The sequence below is a fragment of the Macaca nemestrina genome, chromosome 13 (assembly GCF_043159975.1).
Source record: "Macaca nemestrina isolate mMacNem1 chromosome 13, mMacNem.hap1, whole genome shotgun sequence".
Taxonomy (NCBI): Eukaryota; Metazoa; Chordata; class Mammalia; order Primates; family Cercopithecidae; genus Macaca; species Macaca nemestrina.
Genome location: NC_092137.1, coordinates 54,351,510 through 54,365,497, shown reverse-complemented (window position 1 = coordinate 54,365,497; position 13,988 = coordinate 54,351,510). Strand labels below are relative to the sequence as shown.

The 13,988-nt window shown below is 42.4% G+C and overlaps 1 non-coding gene across 1 annotated transcript; it reads right to left on the bottom strand.

Moving 5' to 3' along the window:
* Positions 1-13,419: 13,419 nt before the first annotated feature.
* LOC112423793 (U7 small nuclear RNA) lies at positions 13,420-13,481 on the bottom strand. Its single transcript, XR_003014344.1, has one exon. It is a non-coding gene; the product is annotated as a U7 small nuclear RNA (small nuclear RNA).
* Positions 13,482-13,988: the final 507 nt, after the last annotated feature.

Sequence of the window (13,988 nt, the reverse complement as noted above, 5' to 3'; positions counted from 1 at the left end):
AGATCACAGCGTCAATTCTATCTCCCTAGCCATTGATGAGTTTTCTTCCAGAACCATGACTCAACTCTTCGGGAGAGAATTTCTTATCATGGTATGGTAGCTGGGGTCTTTTGTCTAAGTAGAAAGTTCATGATATATTTAATGTATTAAAACCTTTTTTAAAAATCCATTTCACACTTTAAAAAATTGTTCTCAACTTCAGAAATAATTTTAAAAGAACTAGTACTGACAAAGACTACTTTTAATTATAGTAATAAGCAAGGAACTAATAGGGGGTATTCAGTCAAAAAGGAAGAATATGCTTCCATTTGGCCTCACCTCCACATTTCATTCCTAACTTAGCCCAAACCATATTCTAATACAATACAATCAATGTATTCATGGCAAGGTGGTAATTAGTATGTAGTCCTAGTAAAATGGGTCTGATGATATTTTCTGATTTGCACCTTCTTTGGTGGGGAATATTGCATTCAATAACTGTATGGCAAATAAAATGACTCGACAGGCCCACGCAGCAGAAATAAGTATTTTCAATAGCAAGTTGCCTTTATATGGGCATATTTCTACATTCTAAAATAATGTCTCCATTATCTTGGTTAGAGTTCAACTCTTTTAAATTTATAAGAAATATGCTGTGCATGAGTGTGTGGTGATGATTCACAGATTTGAAATAACACCTACTCTCCTGCGGTTCTGGCACAAAATGTGTCAGTGAAGCCTGCAATTAGGAAAATTATCTTGGCCTGTCTTGCCACAAGATGGTGACGTCAATATATACATCCAGATCAGAAATGTATCCCAAAAATGGGTTTAGAAAACAGTTATCCAGCCTTGCTTGGTGCCTTAGTTCCTTTGTGCCTTTGCAATGTCATCTAAATCTTTGTCACTGATGATAACACCAATAACATCTAATGAAAACTGCAATATAGTTTATGTTAGTCTTCACAACAGTCCTATGAGGTAGATACTACCAGGGTTCCTATTTTACTGATGAAAAGAGGTTAAATAAGTTGCCCAAGATTATACAGCTAGGTAATGGTAGAACTCGGATTTGAACTCAGCTCTCTCAGACTCAGATGTTCACCCTTTTGACTTGGATTGGCTATATAATTTGAAGGGTCCAGTGCAAAATGAAAGTATGTGGCCCCCTTATTCAAAAGTTATTAATAATTTCAAGATGGCAATAGCGAGGCATTGAACCAATGGGTGCAAGCCCTTCTAAGCCCAGGGCCCTGTGTGATTGGACTGGTCATACACCTCTGAAGCTGGCCCTGCTCTTGGCCATATCACTTTCCTCCACTGTGGCCTCATCCCCATGCCTCAACCTAATTCAACAAATATTTTGACCAGACCATACCTCCACTGAAAGAGGTCTTACGTTGATCCATGGGAGATACAGATCCAGCCTGGAGACAAACAACATGTATTTCTCAAGCAACTTTTTTTTATTTCTTCTTTTTTGCTTTCATTACTTTTCTTTTCTTTCATTTCCTTTTTTTTTTTTTTTTTTTTTTTGAGACAGTCTTGCTCTGTCACCAGGCTGGAGTGCAATGGCACAATCTCAGTTCACTGCAACCTCTGCTTCCCAGGTTCAAGTAATTCTTCTGCCTCAGCCTCCTGAGTAGCTGGGATTACAAGTGTGTTCCATCACGCCAGGCTAATTTTTGTATTTTTTTAGAGATGGGGTTTTGCCATGTTGCCCAGGCTGATCTAGAACTCCTGAGCTGAAGCAATCCACCCACCTTGGCCTCCCAAAGTGCTGGGATTACAGGCATGAGCCACTACTCCCAGCCTAGCCAATCCTTTTACTTGAGATTTCACATCATACTGAGCAGCAGAAAGTGTTCTACACCTTTTTTTTTTTTTTTGAGACAGAGTCTCGCTCTGTCACCCAGGCTGGAGTGCAGTGGTGCAATCTCAGCTAACCACAACCTCTGCCTCCCGGGTTCACGCCATTCTCCTGCCTCAGCCTCCTGAGTAGCTGGGACTGCAGGTGACTGCCACCACACCTGGCTGATATTTTGTATTTTTAGTAGAGACGGGGTTTCACCATGTTAGCCAGGATGGTCTCAACCTCCTGACCTCGTGATTCGCCTGCCTCAGCCTCCCAAAGTGCTGGGACTACAGGCGTGAGCCACCGTGCCTGGCCAGTGTTCCACAATTTTATGAGTTTTCAATATCAAACCGTCTCTTTGGTTGTTCCCTAAAACCTCTCTTTTAATTAGCCTGCTTCTCTCTTAAAAACAAAACACAAACTGTGACAAGACCAACAGTTTCATATTCCCACTGCATAGTAACAGACCAATACACTGAGACAGGAGTGCTTGCAGCAGAGAAAGAATTTAATGGCTGCAGGGTGCTGAGTAAGAAGATGAGAGGTGACCCTCAAATCCATCTCCCCAAGGAACTATAAGCTGGAGTTTTTAAGGGGATCATAGAGGGTGAGGATCTGGAAAATTGGGGTCATTGATCAGTTGGAATAAAGGGGATGAAATCATTAGGATGTGGAAACTGCATTCTTTGGTGAGTCAGCTTCTTTTGGGGTCCTTCAGACCAGCTGATGTCAGCAGTTTCATCGGTATGCAGGACCTGAAGGAATATCTCAAATGGAAAACAAAGTTTTATAATGTTCAAGTTGTTACCGATGAAGCACGTAAGGGGAACTATAATCTTGTAACAGGATCTATGAAATTCTAATACAACAGGCACTGAACAACTATGAGGAAGCAGGTCAAAGAGGGAGCTGACCTCATGATTAATGCCGACTATGCTGCAAGCTAGGTTTATTTTCATTACTGTCCCTCCCTTCTTTCCTGATTAATTTTGTAAAGTTTATAGGGATGGTTTCACAACAACAACAAACCTTCAACCACTTTCCACTGCAGTTTCTGGCATAAAACATGGCAGCAGATGTGACAGGAGGTCATTGCAGAAAAAAAAAAAAAGGTGGTGTCATGCATTACTCCCTCCTGCCGTGATTATTTGCAGCTGCTTCACCCTAATTATGGGAAAAGGCCTCATATCCTTGTAATTGTAGGGTCTTGATTAATAAACCATTTGCCTCCCAGGATCTTCTTTCTTTCTTTGGCGGTGGGGAGGGGTTAGGGGCACAGAGTCTTACTCTGTTGCCCAGACTGGAGCGCAGTGGTGTAATCTCAGCTCACTGCAACCTTCACCTCCTGGGCTCAGGTGATCCTCCCACCTCAGCCTGGCGCTGTGCCACCACACCTGACTAATTTTTTTTTTTTTTTTTTTTTTCGGTAGAGACAGGGGTTTGCCATATTGCCCAGGCTGGTCTTGAAGTGATCCACCTGCCTCGGTCTCCCAAAGTGCTGGGATTACAGGCATGAGTCACTGCACTCAGCCCTAGATCTTCTTCTGAAAACCTTTCCAAAACTTTCCCTTGGCACCTTTATTCAGTGGAATGTCTGGAGCTGAGTGGATGACATATTCTGGTGTAAACACATATCCTGAGAACAAAGGGAGTCTGTTTGTGGTGTCTATGGAGTAACTGTGACTTGCAGTTGACATTTCTAGAGACAACAATGGGCTGTGTGTGTACATCTGTGGCAGAGGAGTATTTGGAGGTGGAGGTCTAGAAGAGAAATCTCGTCTCTGTCCTTGATGGGGCTTTCTACTTAATTTGATGGCCAGCCCCAAACTCTCCTTTCCCTTGCTCCTGTTACCAACTGGAGCTTCTTATTTCCCATCCTCACACACATTTTTACTGTGATTTCCTTTTCCCTAAAAAATGTGGGTAGTTCCTGTTTTTAGTTCCCTCCTAATTGGGATAAGGAGGAGGAATCACAGCTAGCCCCCAGCCGAGACTCTTCACACCTTAGGATTTAAATGTGGACTGCAGGGTTTGATGCATTGCTACCTTTTATGAATAAGGTTAGATGCAGTTATAGACAACCTGTAAATTTGCCAAGGAAGGATGTCTGGATACACGTAAGTATCTAGCATGGTAGTTTTCCATCATATCACACCCATTATCCCCTTTGTATAATAAAACATTGCTTTCATGATTTTAAATGAAATTCATATATCATATAATCTAATTTCGCAAAGGAAAAAAAGTTTTAATTTGCATAATGCCATAAGTATAAAATAAAGAAGAAAGAAAATTGGAGTTAGGGTCTATGTTGAAATAATTATAAATAGATTTTTCATCCATATCAATGCCCTGCAGGGCATTTGAAAGTCAGGCAGAACAGTTTCTTTGTTCTATGGAACTGTTCCACACATCTGTCAGTCTTGGCCCCAGCCACCAAATACCACTGAGCACACCCTCAATCACTGTGATAACCAAAAATGCACCCATAATTCCCAAACCACATCCAAAAAGTGGTCCTGCCCCTGTTGAGAACCACTGGTCTGAGTAGGAGTGCCTGTATATTGGAGTCCTTTTGATTGTCCGTTGGTTAAGATATTCAGGTAATAGAATAAGATGTATTATACTTGCCATCCTCCCAGGCTGAGTTCTGGGGTTTGGCAATCCTGAACTCAACCACTCAACCAGCATGCATTTTCTATGTGTACACAACTATTTTTAGGCCACTAGTTTTAAAATAGCAGACACACACACATACACACACTCACCACACACACCCCATATTCACCAAGGTCCCTGGCCACATATAGTAACATGGCTTTGGTCAGGGAGTGGCTGCGCTATGCATGGACTGATGGCTATGTAGAGCAAGGTAGACAGAGCATTTATTTTGTGCTATATTTAAATTATAGGGAGGTGGAAATGGTGGGTGTGCTGATGTGGTTAGGTTCCTAAGAAAGATTGGTTGGTCTTCCACGTTGCTTCTTGGTTCTGTCTGATCTCCAGCTTGGATTAGTGAAAGGAGAGTCTGCATTGTAAATATGTTTTCCCTGGCCAAGGACAGATGGTAGCATTTGCCTCTCTTTCCGCCTGCTGAATACAAATTTGAAGCCAAACAGGAACCCAAAGGTAATAAGGGTCCCCTCACCATCATGCCCTTTGACACACACCCCTAATTAGGATCTACTCAAGTATCATTTACCAGACACTAATAAAAATAGTGACTCCTGGCCAAAAAGGAAAAGAAAAAAAAAGCTGTATGTTTGTGGAAACTTCTGTGAGTCACTCTCCAGCATCTATCCTGGGTCAGTGTGTTTTGCTCCCAGAATGAGCTAAAATTTGAATGGAAGAAGAATTCTAAACAATCTAAGGAAAAATTTAAACAGAATAACCCCTGTACACCATGACCTACGATATAAAATTTGCTCTTCTTAAATTATTCTGATCCAAGAGCAATGTTTACTAGCTTAACATTAAGCTTGTTTTCTGGGGAGTACAGTTCTTATATGGACCACTAAGAATAAAGTGAGTTTGAAGCAATGGACAGGAGACAAAAAATGAATTCCAGAGCTGGGTGAGGTGTCTCATGCCTGTGGTCCCAGTAACTTGGGAGGTTCGGGTGGGAGGACTGTTTGAACCCAAGAGGTTGAGGCCGCAGTGAGCTGTAATCATGCTGGTGTACTCCAACATGGGCGACAGAGCAAGACCCCACTCTAAAATGAAAAAAAGGCCGGGCGCGGTGGCTCAAGCCTGTAATCCCAGCACTTTGGGAGGCCGAGACGGGCGGATCACAAGGTCAGGAGATCGAGACCATCCTGGCTAACACGGTGAAACCCCGTCTCTACTAAAAAATACAAAAAACTAGCCGGGCGAGATGGCGAGCGCCTGTAGTCCCAGCTACTCGGGAGGCTGAGGCAGGAGAATGGCGTAAATCCAGGAGGCAGAGCTTGCAGTGAGCTGAGATCCGGCCACTGCACTCCAGCCTGGGCGACAGAGCGAGACTCCGTCTCAAAAAAAAATAAAATAAAAAAAAAATAAAATGAAAAAAAAAATGCATTCTAAGTAGGGAAACAATTTATTCTTTCATGTATGCGCTCATTTGATACCTCATCCAGCTTAAATTCACTTATATTATGTTGGATGTACCCTTAGCTCCCTTGCCCCCTCTGACACTGAGATACTCACTTAACTAAACAATGACCTTTGTTAGACATTCCGCGTAGTCCAGTCGTACACCTGTGCAGCCAAATGCAACTAGTGAAGAATCAAACCATACTAAGAGATCTCACTTTAAATTCATAATCATAAGTTTTGAGTAGGCCCTTAATGCGGCTAACAATCACGCTGAATTTCCCTGGCCCTTTTATTCTCCCACTCTCCTGGGTGACTATTTCACACCTTCTCTGTCCTCAAACCTCAACTACTTACTCACCTCCCCTCATCGTTCTGATGCCCTTGCTTCCTATTTCTCTGAGAAAATAGAATGAATCAGAAGAGAGCTCCCACAAACACCCACCGCTGCATCATGCCCATATTCTGGGCTTCCTTCCTGTGACTGTAGAGGAACACTCCGTGCCCCTAGGAAAGGCCACCGCTGGCTGGGCTTGATGGCTCATGCCTGTAATCCCAGCACTTCAGGAGGCAGAGGCAGGCAGATTGCATGATGCTAGGAGTTCAACACCAGCCTGGGCAACATGGTGAAACCCCATCTCTACAAAAAAATACAAAAAAAAAAAAGAAGAAGAAGAAGAAAGAAAGAGAGAGAAAAGTAAAGAAAGGAAAAGAAAAGAAAAGGTCACTGCTCTCCTTGTGAACCTGACACCACCTACTCAAGGACATCACTCCAGCAATTCTCCTCTCAATCACCTGCATCAGCTCATCCCTTTCCCCTGGATCTTTTCCACCAATCTATGAACATTATTTCTCCCATTTTTGAAAAATCCTCTGTTGACCTCACTTCCTCCTTCAGCTACTACCTCCATTTCTTTCTTTCTTGGGGGTTGTCTATATTCCCCATGTCCAATATCTCTCTTAAACCTAATATAGTCAGTTATGTATCCAATCCACTTCAATTAAATTGCTCTTGTCAAGGTCTCCTCCACTTCCCTGTTGCTACATCCAACAGCCAAGCCTCAATTTTCATGTTACTTGATCGCTGAGTAGAATGTGATTACTCTTTCCTTCTGAACTACTTTCCATACAGCTTTTAGAAGGGCACTTATCCAACCTTTCCCCTATTGCTCTGGCTGCTCATTGTCAGTTTTCTCTGTTGGGTCCTATTCATCTCTCTGACCTCCAAAACTTGGAGCATCCCAAGATTCAGCCCTTGCACCTCTTCTGTTTTCCATCTTGACTGACTCATTCGGCAATCTCCTCTAATCTCATGACTTGAACTATCATCTAGGATGTGCTAACAGTGTCCAGTCTGCATATCTCCCCTATACCCCAGATTCACACATCCAGCTGCCTCCTTAATATTATCATTTGAATAATAGACATCTCAAGTTTAACAAGTCCTAAACTCAACACCCGATTTCTGCTTACCGCTGTGCTATCACCAAACCTGTTCCTTTTCTTCTCTTCTCCAGTTGCAGAGTTCAAAGCCTTGAAGTCATACTGGACGCTTCTTTTCCTCCCGCACCTCACATCTGACCTATCAGCAGATCTGTCTGATTAACCTTCAGCATATGTCCAGAATCTGACCAATTCTCACCACTTCCACTACTACCACTGCTGTCTTTTACCTAAATTACTGTGGGAACCTCCAAACTAGTCTGCCAGCTTCCATCTTTGACATGCTGAGATTCTTCTTGACACAGAAGCCTGGACCAGGCGCAGTGACTCATGACTCTAATCTCAGCACTTTGAGAGGCCAAGGCACAAAGATCTCTTAAGCCCAGAAGTTTGAGGCTGCAGTGAGCTATGATTGCACCACTGCACTCCAGCCTGGGCAACAAAGCAAGGCCCTGTCTCAAAACACACACACACACACACACACACACACAAAAAAAAAAAAAAAAAAAAAACAGAAAATAAGTCTAAAACACAGAAGCCTGAGTGATACTGATAAAAACATAAATTCAAGAAGATCACTTTTCTGCTCAAAAACCCTCCAAGCCCTCCAAAGGGCTGGATGTGGTGGCTCAGGCCTGTAATCCCAGAACTTTGGGAGGCTGAGGTGGTTGGATCGCTTGAGTCCAGGAGTTCGAGACCAACTTGGGCAACATCATGAAACCCCATCTCTACAAAAAATACAAAAATTAGCCAGGCATGATAGTGCACACCTGTAGTCCCAGCTACTAGGGAGCCTGAGGCAGGAGGATCGCTTGAGCCTAAGAGGTGGAGGTTGCAGTGAGCCAAGATCATACCACTGCCCTCCAGCCTGGGTCACAGAGTGAGACCGTGTCCCCAAAAAAAAAAAAAAAAAAAAAAGAAAAGAAAAAGAAAAAAAGAAAAGCATGATGTAGGCTGGAAGAAAAAAAAAAAAAAACCTCCAAAGGTATTTTTAGTAAAAGTTCAACTTGAAAATTTATTTTAATGCCCTACATGCTCTGCTCACTGCCCATTCCCTCCCAACCTCATCCTCTACTTCTTTCCCGCTTCTCTGTTCTATTCTAGGAGCACGCTCCCCACCCTTTGCTGTTCCTGGAACATTCCAGGCGCCTCAGGACCTTTGTACTAGCTGTTCCTGGGATGTTCTTCCCCCAGATATGACTCACTCACTCACTCACCTCCTTCCCTCAAATATCTCCTTCTCAGTAAGCCCTTCCCTGTTAACCCATCCAAAATTGCAATTCCAAGTGCTCCTTTTCCCACTTACTGGCTTTTTTTTTTCTGCAGAATTTATTGCCACCTATGGAACAAATGTTTATTTTATTTATCTTTTTTTTTTCTTATTCTGACAACCAAAATGTGAGCTCCAAAAGGGTGGTGGTTTTTTTTCATCTTTTTTCATTGCTGTATCTTAGCACTTAGAAGAGTATATATACATATATATATATAGTATTCAATAAATATTTATTGAATGAACGAATGCCTACTGTATGCAAAGAATCACCTTTAGGTTCTGGTGAAACAAGGAGGAATAAAGTTACTGAACACTCTACACTTCAGGTTCCTCATCTACAAAATGGAGATAATAATAAACCTCATGGGACTATTACAAGGATTAAATGACCGAATATTTAAGTAGTGCTTGGAATAGCACCGGGCATTTAGTAAGTACTATGTTAAGTAAATAAAATACATATATATATTTAAATCCCTGCCCTCAAGAAGCTCACATATAGTGGAAAGTAAGATATATTTGCAAAAAATACAGAGTACGCAGTGTTAACAAAGAAGATGGGAAAAGGGTCAACTTACCCTTAGGGTGCAAGAAGCCTTCACAAAGAAGCTGATACTTAATGTGAATCTTGGAGAATGAGGAGGTGTTCACCAGGCCAAAAATAAAGGCATCCTAGGCCAAGGACAACCAAACAAATGTTTGAATCAGGAGGCTCAGAGGTTGGAATAAATCCGTCCTCCCACCTTCCAGGAAGTGTTGATCCAGAGTTGTCTCAATATATCCAGCTTGTTTTTCCTACTTTATGCTTTAATTTCCTTATTATGTAAGGGAAGGTGTTGGTAACACTGAATATTAGATTGTAGTAATTTCACTGTGTAGGAGAGAAAGCTTAGGAGATTGTTACACCCTGGGGAAATATTTATTCCAATCTGCTTGATGCACACAGTGAAAAGCACCTGCTAGCTCTAAGTCACCTTCACATTCCTAAAAGAATTTTCAAGTTTCTTATAGTTTGACATTTATAATGTTGATATTTTCAATCTTCTGATATGACCATTGATAACCACCTAGGTTAAAAGTCTTACATTTCATTTCTTTCAAAAGCACTCTGATTTCAAGTTTACTATACATTTTATTCACTTTTTTAAGTTAATTAAAAGCATGTTTTAGGCTGGGCATTATGGCTCACCCCTGTAATCCCAGCACTTTGGGAGGCTGAGCGGGGAGGATCGCTTGAGGCCAGGAGTTCAAGACTAGTCTGGGCAACATTGTGAGATCTCATGCCTACAAAAAATTTAAAAATTAACTCGGCATAGTGGTTCACACCTGTGGTCCTAACTACTCAGGAGGCAGAGGTGGTTGAATCACTTGAGCCTAGGAAGTTGAGGCTGCAGTGGGCCGTGGTTATGCCACTGCACCTCAGCCTGGGTAACGGCTCTGTCTCAAAAAAGCAAAACAGGCTTGGCGTGGTGGCTCATGCCTGTAATCACAGCAATTTGGGAGGCTGAGACAGGTGGATCACTTGAGAACCGGAGTTTGAGATCAGCCTAGGCAACATGGTGAAACCCTGTCTCTACCAAAAATACAAAAAAATTAGACAGGCATGGTGGTGGGCACCTGTGATCCCAGGTACTTGGAAGGCTGAGGCCGAAGGATCATTTGAGCCTGGGAGGCAGAGGTTCTAGTGAGCCAAGATTGCACCATTGCACTTCAACCTGGGTGATAGAGCAAGATCCTGTCTTAAAAAACAAAACAAAACAAAACTCTAATGTCCATTGAAATATTTTCTAAAGGAGTTTTTCTCTACATTAAAAAATATTAGTTAGGTCCTTTGGCCAGAAACTCAATGTAAAACTCTCTCTCTCTCTCTCTCTCTATATATATATATATATGCATGTGTGTATATATATATATATGTGTGTGTGTATATACACACACACACACGCATATATATATATAAAAAAAATTAGGGACAACATTACTTCATCCTCTTAAGTGAGTGATCTAGAAATCAGAGGAGAGAGACCTGACCATGAAGCAGTCAAGGTGTCATCCAAGGAAGACCGCAGGGGCCATGCAGGAGGTACCAGAGCACCATAGTTGGATGTCCACTTTTCAGGATATGGCCCACAAACAGTCCTGCCAATGTCCTGGGTGTAGGCCCTGACAGATCCTAGACATCCAAATGCCACTTTATTCATTTACAATGAGAAATTAAACTCTCACATGGACGAGAATTTTCTCACTTGCCTGATTAGCGCATTTTCTCCTTGACGTCAAGGCAAAGAGAAGCCAATTCACCATCAGAAGACACTTTACAAACTTACCATGAGAAATCTCTGTCATGGGGACAGAAACTTCAAGGTCTGAATGCGCTGTGCATTTTCTCTCCGTAGACAGCCTATGTGGGAAGTCAAGTCATAATCTGAATCCTGCTCAGCAGTAACAATAAAGATAGATAATCAGATATATGGAAATGGGCTAGAAGACCCCGTGGCACACTGAAGAAGTCCCCCAAAGATGCCCACAGAACCTGTGAGTGTTACTTTACATGGCAAAAGGGACTTTAGGCTGGGCACGTGGCTCATGCCTGTAATCCCAACACTTTGGGGGGCCGAGGTGGGCGTAAATCACCTGAGGTCAAGTTCAAGACCAGCCTGGTCAACATGGTGAAACCCTGTCTACTAAAAATATACATCCTGGCTAACACGGTGAAACCCCGTCTCTACTAAAATACAAAAAAAAAAATTAGCCGGGCGAGGTGGCAGGCGCCTGTACTCCCAGCTACTCGGGAGGCTGAGGCAGGAGAATGGCGTGAACCCGGGAGGCGGGGCTTGCAGTGAGCTGAGATCCGGCCATTGCACTCCAGCCTGGGCAACAGAGCTAGACTCTGTCTCAAAAAAAAAAAATAAAATAAAAATAAAAATAAAAATACAAAAATGAGCCAGGTCTGGTGGCACACTCCTGCAATCCCAGCTACTTGGGGGGCTGAGGCAGGAGAATCGCTTGAACCCAGTAGACGGAGGCTACAGTGAGCCAAGATCATGCCACTGCACTCCAGTCTGGGTGACAGAGCGAGACCCTGCCTCAGAACAAATCAAAACAAAAAAACAGAAAGAAAGAAATATGTATGCTAATGGTTAAGACTTTCTTTCCCCTACTCTAAACTTGGAGAGGTACTGCCAGTTTTGTCTATATGTTTACCTAGGCCAATCAATCCTTTTTTGACGGATATCTTTAGCTATATTAATATATATTTAATTATATTGCTGACATTTTAGCTGGCCTAAGAGTCAGCCTGTCTCCTTCAGAAAATTTAGTATTTTTCTGCTCTGATCCTACAGTTTATTCTCAGAAGGCAATCTTATTTCCTCATTCCCAAGTCCTTAGAAAGTACTTCATGATCACCCAAAATGTTAACAAATTATAAGAAGGGAACATCTACCATTGGGTTAAAGCCTGGTGCCAACAGATAAGTTTCACTCTCTTCTATAACCTAAAATTATAGGCAGCCATTCTAATCCTAGAATTGTCCGAAATTTGTCACAAATGGGTCAAACTCTGATCATGTAGATGGTTAAATATAAATTTAATACCACTACTCAAAAGATAACTGAACAATTTGCTTTTGAAATTGTCTCTACTTAGAGCCAGGGCTGGTCTAAAAAGTAGGTGAAGTGAATACCTATGTTCATGAAATTACAACATGGTAGCAACAGTTGAAATCCCCATTTCACTGAAAAATAAACTGGGGCTTAGAGAAGTTGAGGGATTTTGCCCAAGGCCAGGGCTCTTAAATGTCAGAGTGTGAGGATTCAAACCTCTTAACCAGAGTGTAGATTTTTTTTTTTTTTTTTTTTTTTTTTTTTTTTTTGAGACGTAGTCTCACACTGTTGCCTGGGCTGGAGTACAGTGGTATGAACTCAGCTCACTGCAACCTCCACCTCCCAGGTTCAAGCGATTCTCCTGCCTCAGCCTCCTGAGTAACTGGGATTACAGTCTCCTGCCACCACGCCCAGCTAATTTTTTGAATTTTTAGTAGAGACGGGGTTTCACTATGTTGGCCAGGCTGATCTCGAATGCCTGACCTCACGATCCACCCACCTCAGCCTCCCAAAGTGCTGGGATTACAGGCGTGAGCCACTGCGCCCAGATGAGTCTAGTCTTTTAACCATTACACTGTTGATACGATTTGAGAAATAGGGGAAACATCCCTGTTGTAAACATACTGTCATGTGTCACTTAATATTGAGAATGTGTTTTCAGAAATGCATTGTTAAGCAATTTCATCGTAGTGCAAACATCTTAGACTGCACTTACACAAATCTAGGTGGTATAGCCCACTACACATCCGGATGACAGGGGGGATAGCCTATCGCTCCTAGGTTACAAACCTGTACAGCATATTACTGTACTGAATACTGTAGGCAACTGTAACACAATGGTAAGTATTCATGTATCTAGACATATCTAAACACAGAAAAGGTAGAATAAAAATACAGTATTATAGTCTTTTTGGGGGTGGGGTGGGGGATAGAGTCTCACTCTGTTGCTCAGGCTGCAGTGCAGTGGCATGATCCCGGCTCACCACAACCTCCACCTCCTGAGTTCGAGCAATTCTCCTGCCTCAGCTCCCGAGTAGCTGGAATTACAGGTGCCCACTACCACGCCTGGCTAATTTTTGTATTTTTAGTAGAGACGGGGTTTCACCATGTTGGCCAGGCTGGTCTCAAACTCCTGACCACAAGTGATCCACCCACCTTGGCCTCACAAAGTGCTCAGAGTCTTTTCTTTTATTCTGGGCTTTCTGGCAAAAACCAAAAAGCCTGCTTGACAAATTCTAAAAGAGCTGTAACACTACTATTATAGTCTTATGGAGCCACTATTATATTTGGTCTATCATTGATCAAAATGTCATTATGCGACACATAACTGTATTTCCCCATTATCTTTCAGGATGTCTGAAATATTACCATTCATTTGGTCTTGACAGCATATATTTCTGGGAAAGTGAAGCTAACTCTTTAGAGAATTTAGGGAGAAAATATCATTATGTTCTTTCTTTATTTCTGTTACTAACACCTTACTTCAGGCCATACTCATTTCTCACCTGGAATATGGCAACAGCCATCCAGCTGGTCTTCATGCTACCTTGGCTGGCTCGTTACAATCTGTTCTCCACATTACAACGAGAGCGATCTTCCCAAAATGCAGGTCTGATCATGTCACTCCCTTGCTTGAACGTTTTCAGGGGCTCCCGATTGTCTTCAGCATGGTCTACACCAGTGGTTCTCACCCATTAGGCAAAACCTTATATAACACACAATTTTCATCATTTCCCCACTCTCCTGAAAGGAAATTCATACA